The sequence below is a fragment of the Nyctereutes procyonoides genome, unplaced genomic scaffold, assembly GCF_905146905.1.
Source record: "Nyctereutes procyonoides isolate TBG_1078 unplaced genomic scaffold, NYPRO_anot_genome, whole genome shotgun sequence".
NCBI classification, from domain to species: Eukaryota; Metazoa; Chordata; class Mammalia; order Carnivora; family Canidae; genus Nyctereutes; species Nyctereutes procyonoides.
The window spans coordinates 19,442,077-19,453,412 of record NW_026575145.1 but is presented as its reverse complement, the minus strand read 5'-3'; the positions used below and the strand labels follow the sequence as shown (position 1 = coordinate 19,453,412).

The following is an 11,336-nucleotide window of genomic DNA, read 5'->3' as shown; positions in this document are numbered from 1 at the left end:
TTCAAAGGTTATGATATGCAAGAGTGGGCAAAAGAACATGACATTGGATGGAGGTGCCATCTCCCCTATCATACACAAGCAGGAGGATTTGTAGAAAGGAAGAATGAAGTATCAAAGCATCAGATAAGTAAATCAAATATTATTTGGGTTGGCCAAATATTAATTTATGATATCTTAATGTTGTATCCTCTTTAGTAGATCACAAAGGACACAAATGAAGAATATTCTGAATGATTTGACCGCAGCCTATGGGACTTAATAATAAAATCAGTGGTTTGGGTCATGAGGCTTTTGGTGGGAAAAAAAAAATATTGGTACTTAATTTGGGGATCGGTATCTTGATCTGTATTTTCTCTTGCATGTGCTTATGTCATTGCTGCGGTATTTGCCTACAGTGTAGCTAGATGGTTGCCCAATGAACTACCTGCATGCTAACAAGCAAACCTGCTGACCGCTCGGTAGGATGCCAAAGGTGAGGGCACATGTAAGCTTGTAGAGCTGGTCAGGAAGGTGGTCAAGAGGATGTGACAGCTGGTTGATCCTCTAGGGGGACCCAGTAATCAAAGGCTCTTTATTCCCTCCCCTGTTTTTGGTATGTGTGTTTTGCCCTCTTCCCACATTAGAAAATACTTCAAGTAGCAGCCTTGAGAGAGTACTGTGGCATTGAGGCTGTATGGACTCTGTGCCTGAACCCTGATTAAGGCCTCTAAGCTCTTAAGGTTCTGGCAGGCAGGTACGGAGTGCTACTTACTCCTCTTTGCCACCACCCAGGACAAGCCTGGTTTGTAAATTCTTTGTTGATGCAAAATGAACAAATCTTTTAAAAAATTTTAAAGAGAAAGGAAAGGATTTTGTTTGAGCCCAAGTTAGAACAGCTGACTGGCATATATCTTCAAGAAGAAAGTGCTCCAGAAAAGGAACATTTGGTGCAGGGTCATATATGTTTTTTACAAACCATCATGCCCGAGGACATTCCAGAAAGTTGATCTTATGTTTTTATATTATGTTTTTAGCATAAGCAAGGCTTATGACTTTTATGAGAACCAGGGAAGTTTCCTTGTCTTATCATGTGTTCCAGATGTTCCTTTTTTTTGGGGGGGGGGGTCACCTGGGTAGCACAGTCTGCTAAGCAGCTGATTCTTGGTTTTTGCTCAGGTCACGATTTCCTGGGGCCTGAGATGGAGCCCTACATGGCAGTCTGGGCCAGGAGTCCGCCTCTCTCCTCCTGTTGTGTCCTCCCACCACCCACCCCCTTCCTCCTCCCCCCCCGCCCACCCCCCCCCACTTTCACCCCCTTCCTCCCACCCTCCCCAAACAAATTTAAATTTATTTTTTTTTTTTAAAGAATGCTCCTTTTTGGTTAATCATTCTTAACAAGGCAGCTGTCCAGTGTGTGCCCAGGGCAGAAGTAGAGCCCACCTTGATAAACATCAAAGTGTAGCTTCCTTAGGATTCCAGAAGCAGGGCCCACAAACATTAAAAGTCGGAAATTTCCCTTGCTTGTTCAAAGTGCCACCTACCAATCTGGAACGGTCTACCTCCTCAGTCTCTCCTTGCCCTCTCGTACAGAGGGGCCACTTTTGAATTCCCTCCGGGGGAAATACCGGCGTTGCAAGCCAACAGACTCCAGCGGACCAGGGCTGTGCACCGCACCCTCTACTGTGGTTCTGCCCGACTGCCCTAATACTTAGACACCCTCTAGTCTTGCTTCCAGGATCTTTGCCAGCCTAAGGCGGCCTCCACGAAGACCGCAGCATTCAATGGCTGCTTTGTCAACCTGCAACATTTGGGGCCATCCCAGGTGTGAACCGAAAACCTTCCCCTCATTCCAGCCCCAGAAACAACCAGCGCACGACCCCCAGCAGCCGCCCGCCCGTCACGGTAAGGCGGTCGCAGGCGAGTAAAGAAGAACCGTTGCACGGCGCGGGTAGGCTCCAAGAGCCACGCGGGACGTCTCGCGAGAGGTCGCCCAGCGGGACGTGCGGCCACTTCCGGCTTCTCCCCGCCGCGCCTCTCTCTGAAGACCCTGAGGCGGCGCAGGTGGCGGCGTTCCCCGGGTTCCCGCCTAATGGTCTCCAGTTCCCTGAAATTCGAAGATAAGCCGTGCACGCCCGTCCCGGGTTTCAGGTAATATTTTCGTTCACGCGGTTATTTAAAGGAAGCGTCTGCGCCGTGAGGGGTAATTGCAGCGTGCCTGGAACGAGTCGGAGCTGTTTGCTGAGGTAAGGTCTGGACCAAGACAGTATTGACTCCAGACGAGGCCTGACTTGCGCTGATTAATAGTGTCGCTTTTCAACCGCCGGGCCGAGGTGAGTTTCTTCTGGTTTGCGCTGTGGCCTGTGAAAATTATTTGGTCACACCTGGTTTGGGCGACCCTCCCCCACCCCGACTCTGCCAGAAGGGCCGCTGACCTCCCAGTACGGTGCTTACAGTAGGCCCCTGGTCCGAGGCACTCTGCACCTGTCTCGGGGGTGATTTGAGTATGTCCATCGGCCCTGCAGGTGGAGGAGGGTAAGAGCTAGCTCGTGGCTGCTGTCCGTGCTGTGAGCCAACCTTGAGATGCACTTCCTACTTCAGGGCTGCTGCCATTTTGAATTCTTTTCTTGCAATAACCAGTAGATTCTTAGGCTTTGTAATTGCATGTCCTGTGAGTGGTTTGAAACTTGTGTGACTGCCACAATGAGTGAAGCCAAGAAAAGCGAAGAAAACAAGCCAAACAAAACAAAAAACAGAAGAAACAGGGAATGTAAAGGGGAGAAGAAAAGGGGAGAAGGCAAGAAACCCGTAACTCGTATCTTCAAGAAGATAAGAGAAGGTGGGTTTACTGTGTCCAAAAGAATAGACTTACTTGGAGGCTGGGAAGTTTAGAAGATAAAGCAGGGGAAATCTGAAAAGCAGGAAAAAAGGCAAAAACATGAAAAAGAATGGAGAAAAGATGTCCAGATGTTTAATAAATGTTTTCTTTTTTTTTTAATTTCTTTTTTTTAATTTTTATTTATTTATTTATGATAGTCACAGAAAGAGAGAGGCAGAGACACAGGCAGAGGGAGAAGCAGGCTCCATGCATCGGGAGCCTGATGTGGGATTCGATCCCGGGTCTCCAGGATCGCGCCCTGGGCCAAAGGCAGGCGCCAAACCGCTGCGCCACCCAGGGATCCCCTAATAAATGTTTTCTAACAGAAGTTCTAGGATATTAGAGAAAAATGAAGTGGCAGAAAATTAAATAATTCATAAGAGTCCCAAGGAAGGAAAAAGCAGTCACCAAGTACCAGCCCACTGAGTCAAAAGTCTCAGCTAAGGTATACTTTATCATGCAATATTGTAACACCAGAAATAGAAATAAGAAAAGATTTCAGAGAGAAAAAAACCTACTAAAGTACAGGATTCTGTGATTATAGAATTCCAGCAATACAGAGAAAAATCAGATTATTTCTGAAGGACTTTTTAAAAAAATCCTTTACAAAGAGCGATTTAAAACTTACAAAATTAGAAAATCACAAACATTTCTGAATATATTTATATTTGTACATTATGGTCATAAGTATATGCCTTCAAACATGTATCAATTTTTTTCATCAATTTTTTTTCATTTTTTTTCATTATGAACAGGTATCATTTAGTTGTGTGTGTGTGTGTGTGTGTGTGTGTGGTGTGTGTCTGTGTACAGGAATGCATGCGTTTGTGGAATACTTCAGAAATTTTCATGTCATTCTTGTGCAGGGGACATGCTAAACCTCTCTGTATCATTCCGATTTTAGGATGTGTGCCACTGAAGTGAGTACTACTTTTAATATAAATAGTAATAGCTAAAAAATTGCCATATATATATATTTTTAATGTTACAAATAGTGGCCACATATTCTTCACTTCAGTAGTAGAGACCACAAAGTTTCTAAATCACTAACTATCCTGTGCTGGACCTGAAGACACTAGAAAGTAAAATGTTGATATATTGACAATTATTTAAGTGTTAGATGTTCTAGAAAGTATTAAATGTTTTCATTTTTAACGATAGTGGAAATGTACCAATTTGAAACACATGATAGTGACTGAATATTGTTCTTGATAATCATGGGTTTCTGTATAACACTGAAAATCACTGAAGAACAGTCTTCAAGAGAAGGGGAACTTAAAAAAAGATATTATTGTATCATTTGATTCATTCCTATGTTATGGTCTAGGTATCAGCAAACCAGAAAATTTAGCCTGCACATTTCCAAAAGATATTTTCTAAAGTCATTACTAATATTCTGTTTTTTATTACTTCTCCAAGAAAGTCATCTCTTTCTTCTTCCCCTCTTTTACATTGAATATGTATCTTGATAGCAGGAAATAAAGAAGATAAATATGTTTTCTTGACATCAAAATGAGATTTTCATAAACAATGTGTTTCTATGGCTGTCGTGCTTATGTGCGTGCCTATGTAGTGTTAACTTCATCAGTTTTAATCCTTAACTGTACTATCAGAGATTACGGAGCACAGGCTTTCTATTTATAATCTCATAGAAGTGATTTTTGAAAGAGGAATAATCTTTGTTGTGTTATTTACTGCATGCAATACAGCTCAATAAATAAATTGCACGCAGATACAGTTTATTGTATGGAGAATCTTTACAGAGCAAAGATGACTTGCACTTGCCTGTTCAGCACTAATCCCTCATGCTTTTTGTATTTGTGCCAAAGTACTTTTGGTAATATTAATTGAGAGGAGCCATGTGGTGTTTTAAATAGAGTCATGGGAATTTGTCGCATTATACAACTGGGTAACTATACAAAACATCCATCGGTACTGACCACACCATCAAATATTGCATCGTGGCGTCAACCCAAGACATTACATTTATCTAATCATTGACTTTACATTTACCTCAATCTATTTCAAGACAAGAAATGAAATGCTTGCTGCAAAATTACATTTCCAGCAATTTCTGATAAAGGAAGGAGATGAACTTTGAATGGAGCAATTGTTTTCTAAATGGATTTTTAAGACATGGTGTATTGGGTCTTGAGTTCATTGATTTGAATGGGACCAAGAGACAGGTTGAAAGGGGACATCTCTCCAGTAGAGAGAGTTGGAAGGAGATTGCTTGTTCCCTGAATCAAAGGTCTCAAGCCAAACTGAAAAACCTGCTCACAGAGCAAATTTCTTTTGATTCTTTAAAATAAAATTTCAAAATCCTATAAGCATGAGGACATCTTATATCTTTTAGGACATTTTAAAGAGAAAAACACATTAGTTCAGTACATGGTTCAAAGGAGTGGAAATGGGATATAGGACCTTTCACCCCGGGTTACCATTTGATGAATGCCACCCAGCTTTAAAGTGATCATAATTCTTTTTATTGTGTTGCACTATAGTAGTTTAAGGAATAGTCATAAGGTTTTCATCAAAGTGGGAACACTTGGATCCTTACATTCCCAATTAAAAGGATTTCTGAACCTCAAAAAAAAAAAAAAAAAAAAGAAAAAAGAAAAAAAGCCACGCTAGTTGTTTGTGAGGATACATTTACTTATAATAAACCATGAGGATAAAAGGATGTTTTCCCTAGCTAAGTGTCTAATTTTTATTATGAAGTAGGCAGACATAAAGTCTTTAATTGCCTTAGCCCCAGCTAAAATAACTACAGATACTTTTTTCATTCACTAAATCAAATCTAGTTTTTTAAATGCCACTGCACTATTTGCTGTAGTGTTACCCTGTGGAAATAAATTAAATTAATACAAAAGCTTAATCTGTTTCTTATTACCATTAACTTTTTTTCCTCATCCTTTCAGAAGATAAAAGGTAAATAATAATATACAAATAATATTTTTCCCTGTTCATGATTTTAGAAGTTCTGTTTCTCCATCACTAAGGCAAATGAGTTTGCTTTTGTTTTTAATAAATGCTTCCCATTAGAATTTAATTTAAAAACACATAACACAGCCATACTAATTAATGAGTGACATGGAAATCCCAAGCTATTTCAACGAGATACTGAGAGGTTCTTGTGTAGCCAGTGGTCAGTTTTACCCCAACCTTGCTTTCAAACTGTTGCTGAGTTCAGGGGATGGTTATGTCCCAAGAATTTCCCATCAAGGGATTTTGCCTTTAAAAAGCATCTGATGGGACTATTCAGGGATTCAGTAGATGCATTCTATTTAAAGAATCAGGTCAAGCACCATTGTGGCCCAGAGAGTTACTTTTTTTTTCTAGATGAAGAATGTTAAAAAAAAAAAAAAAAAAAAAAAAAGAAGTGCTTAAAAAACAACAACGAAAACATCGCAATGTTCTCCTTGTGAGTAAATGCAGGGTTATTAATCTGATTTTGAATTCATGATCCTGTGGTTCAAAAAGTGGTTTTTTTCCTCTACATGGTTCTCCCTCCAAATTATAGATAAAGTAGCTAGCTTTAAATTGGAAAGTGCAGGGGCAACTAGATGGATGGCTCAGTGGGTTAGGCGTCGGACTCTTGGTTTCAACTCAGGTCACGATCTCAGGATCCTGTGATTGAATCCTGCCTTAAGCTCCCTACTCAGTGGGGAGTCTGCTTGAGATTCTCTCTCTCCCTCTCCACCTGCCTCTTCCCACACCATGCTCTCTCTCTCAAATAAAATCTTTGAAATGGAAAATGAATTGTTATTGGCCATTTCAGATTTATAAATAATCCACTCAAAGGCTTATAAATGGATGGAATAAAATTCCAATGATTTCAAAGTGAACCTGAGAGGTGGTATTTTAATCGAAACAGGTGAGATGATAGAGTGAAAATGTGTTCAACTTTCTCACTTCTTTGGCGTTCAATATTCAGAACTGTTCTTTCTCTTTTTCTTTCTTTCTTTCTTCCATCCTTCTCTCTTCTTTCTCTTGTTCTTTCATGCTCTATTATACTTTTGACTTTTCCATTATTGCTTCATTTTTTGGAGAAGACTAGATGGCATATATCCTAATGGCTGTTAAAATTGAATTTAAGCATACTTACAAACAGATTGATGTCAATAAATTATATTCCTGAAGTGCTTAAGCACATAACAAATCAGTACTGAACAAATTTTAGTTGATGGTGTTGAAAATCATGTTTAATGGTGGAGTTATAAGTTCAGAGCTGAAATTTTAAAGCTCATACCCTAATTGAAAATGGTGATTTCAATGTGCAATTCATCATTTTATATTCTTGCATCAAATCTGCATCCCCACAACTATGAAAAAACAAATTTTTAATGGATTGTCAGGGATTACATTTCACAATACAGAGTTATCAAAAATGATAACTAATAATAGACCGTATTTATGCATTATGCTTCAATTTCTCCAGTTTTGCCGAGATTGTACAGAATATGGAAAAAATATTTTTGTATGTTAGCTACACATAAATACACGGAAATACTTATTTTTAGCATGTTCCATATATGGAGTCACTTTTGTAGTTGTTTTTGTTTAGAATTTTGTTTTCATTTTATATTAGTTTAGCTCTTAACTGTGGTCACTTTGTCCTTAAGTTATCTATGATATTAATTCAAATCTACATTCTACAGTGTTCAGAAATTTAATGACAATATATACCCACCCACCTCTGCTTCAGGATTAGGGTACACACATTTATGGCTTACATCATCATACCTGTCTCTAACTCAAAGCTTCTCCTTCAACAAATTAATAAATTTCATGGATTAAATCCATATCCTACCCATACTTTCCATTCCACACGCACGTGGATGTAAAGTTGTCCATTCATGAAACCACACCTAATTTCATGAGGTATTTGTGTGTGCTGAATAATTTACTGAACAATTAAGAAATTGTAACAACATTGCTCAGTCTATTTTAGACTGAGTTACTGAACACTACATCTGAAACTAATAGTCTATATGTTGGCTAATTGAATTAAAAAAGAAAGACTGATAGCATTTATTTTTCTTAAAGAGTTTTTTTTTCTGCTCTTAAGTCTTCACTAGTAAATTATTCACTTGTTATGTCTGCTCAAATACTGTATGTTTTTATAATGCTTTTTGATTGTTTTTCCTTCCTTTCATCCCTTTTCATTTTGGAGAAATCATTATAGAAGCAAACAAAAATGTTCTATACATTTCTAATACAAAGGAATTTAATCCTCCCTTAATTTTTCCCCTCTTTATCTAGACTCTGCCAGCAGCTCTTTTTCCATCAGATGTTTCTAAACAAGGACAGTTAATCCTCAAGACAAATTCTTGTTCTGTTTTTCAATGTTGTAAGTATTTACATGGTTAAAATGTGAGAGTTATTATTCGCTTCTTTCTGTGATAATATGCCTGTTTTATAAAAGCCTACTTATGATAACAAATATATTAGAAACAGTACAGTTCATTTAACATTAATAGGTGGAATTTGTTGCCATATACAATCCAGTTTTTCAAGATCATATCTTCCCCTAAGAATATGAGAGCCTAGTAACCACTGAGCAATTTTGTCATTGATTGGTCCCTAGCCAAGTAACATATAGTTAATTGTCATCTTGGAATCAGTTTTCTTTCAACTGTAAACATAGGACAATACCACCAATGGAATCTTAGTTAAATTCACACATTACGATGGCAGTGTCTTCAGTGGGTACCTTTTTGTTTAATTCAGCAATGTGTGCATTTCCTGCTATGTGCCAATCATAACATAAGATCCTGAGATTATAATACTTTATACAAAAGACACAGAGCCCTCCCTCATGAAGCTCATTAATAGACAAGGTAGATCTATCTCAAAGCCATATTTTTTTTTGGCAGTTCAGCTTCCAGTGTCCTAAAAATCAGTAATCCCACGGCAGGTGCTTCATTTTGAAATCTTAATATATCCTCCGAATATCTCCTAGCACCAATTGAATATAAATAATAATAATACTGTGAAATATACCACTGGCATCAATGCATTAACTGTATGATGAACTCCCCAGAAGACCATCCGAAAAACATATTCATGAATTAAATCTAGGTTTTATTAAACTTACAGTAACGGAGAGCACCATCTTGACATAGTTTAAGTAGTGTCTTAGGGAATTCAAGAGAAGATACAGGATTTTAAAGCATGGGCTAAAAAAAAAAAATAAAGCATGGGCTAAATGATTATATGGTGACTCTTCTAAGTCTGGAAACTGGTATTAGTCAGAGTTTTGTGATATAATGGCTTTGGATTAGAGAGCAAGTAATGTTGAGCAAGTTTTGAAAAGTTAGTCTTTATGAGTAAGATAGTTTAGTTGCTTCATAAGTTATTTTTGCTTATTCTGAGAATGTATGAAGGAAACGAGCATATACCAAATATCAACATTTTGTAATACAGGAATCAGAAGTTGTTTCAATGTTTGGCTCACTTAAAATGTTTAGCTCTAAAAATTAAAAAAATAATATATTAGAGTGTTCTTATGACATCTTTTTTTAGAAGCAATGAGACAGATTTGTGAAACTTTGAATTTTGTTAGGAGTTTACTTTTTTTGACTCCTTTCTGTTATATATTGTAGTGATGTAGGGCCTAAAGTCAACATCATTTCCTTTGAGTTGGAAAAGATATATGTACATGTATTTAATTATATATATACATGCATATGTAATGTTACATAATATAAAATAAATTTATGTATTATATATTATATGTATTGCATTTTTCTTGTTTTTTACTTTGAAGGGGGAAGGTCTTTCCACAGTAGTGCACCAAATTGCCTCATTATTATCAAGTTTTCTTTATGGTTAATCCTATCTGCTTCATCTGTGGAAGGTCATTTCTTTTAAAAACCAAAACAAAAAGCCCTCATTCCTGAAAAATCCTTTCAAAATGTCCTTACAATTTACTATAGGTGCCACCTAAAACTTTGGCAAGCTATTTGGTGATCAAATCCAGCCTGACCCAAAACCTTACCTCATAATTTGCTACATTCCTTACTATTCCACTGGGTACTTTAACCACATTGAATTCTCCATTAATAAATATATTTTTACCTGTTTTTTTTTTTTTTTTTTCCCCTCTCATGAAGTGCCCGTCTTTTCTCTGTGTGCCTCCCTAATGTTTTGTTATCCTTCAAGACTCATTACAAGCATTTCATTCTTAGGGAAAATTTCTCTAATGGCTTAAGGCAAAAATAATTATTCCTAATCAAATTGTGCATCATAAACATAGTTTCCTAAGAAAAGTACTCTCACTAGACTTATTAATGACAATGAGGTACATTTATGTTAGTAATACAAATAATAGCAAAAAAATGTTTTTAAAAGATTATTTATTCATCACAGATAAAGCAAGGAAAGGAAATTAAAAGAGATGGTCTTACAGAAACCAAAGGATGAAGGCTGCATTGGGATAGGTAAAAATAAAAGACAAACAAACCTGTCCACAAATTGTCAAAAAAAAATGCAGGAGAAGTACAATGACAGCAAATTAAGCATAAAGAGAAGTTTGAGGTAATGACAAGTTTATCACAGTGGCTTAATTGTAAAGGTGGAGATAAAAATCAGATTTGAGGGCGTTGTGGTGTGTTTGAGAAGAACAGTAGCAAATCACACTCAAAAGGTTGGGTGTGATAGAGACAGGAAGAAGGACCCATAGTCAGGTTTGGAGCTGTTTTGTTTTGCAGGATGGAAAAAGAACAAAGATGATAGGTTTGTAACTCAGGAGAGAAAAAAGTAATAGTTGTGTGGAATTCCAAGAAGAAGTAAGATGTGGTAATAACTAGGTAAAACAGGAGTAGTGGTATTACTCTTGAACTGGAAAAACAACATTGGATCCAGAGAAGAAAAGAAAAAGGGAGGAAAATGGCTGCAGATGTAAATAAGCACTTGAGTAAAGATCAATAAATATGTGAAGATATATGCAAGACAATTTACTGAGAAGAAGGGTGTGCTGGCTGGGTAGGAGACTTTAAGGAAGTCTGGAATAGCAATGGAGGATAATAGGAGTTGTTGATCAAGGATAACTAAAAATATTAATAAATTGTTTTCAGAATTCTGCTCTTTGGAAATTGGGAATGTGTAATGGCGACAATGTGTACCTTTATGTAGTTTTTATCATAAGCTCTTGAACATTAATTGAAACCATGTTTTAGGGGCGCCTGGGTGACTCAGTTAGTTGGGCTCACTACTCTTGGTTTCGACTCAGGCCATGATATCCGGGTCATGGGATTGAGCCCTGGCTCAGGCTCCACCCTCAACAAGAAGTGGGCTTGAGATTCTCTTCCTCTGCCTCTCCCCCTCCCCCCCAAACTTGTATGCACATGTACATATTCTCTCTCTCTAAAATAAATATTTTAAAAAGCATGTTTTAGAATGGGGACTTTTTGAGGATTTTTTTGTTTTGTTTGTATGTGAGGCAGAACATCACAGAGGAAAGGAATTAGGATGCTGG

General features: G+C 37.6%; 1 non-coding gene across 1 annotated transcript; it reads right to left on the bottom strand.

Annotated features, from left to right (window-relative positions):
- Positions 1-3,675: 3,675 nt before the first annotated feature.
- On the bottom strand, positions 3,676-3,782 carry LOC129499593 (U6 spliceosomal RNA). Its single transcript, XR_008662415.1, has one exon. It is a non-coding gene; the product is annotated as a U6 spliceosomal RNA (small nuclear RNA).
- Between the last annotated feature and the right edge of the window lie 7,554 nt (positions 3,783-11,336).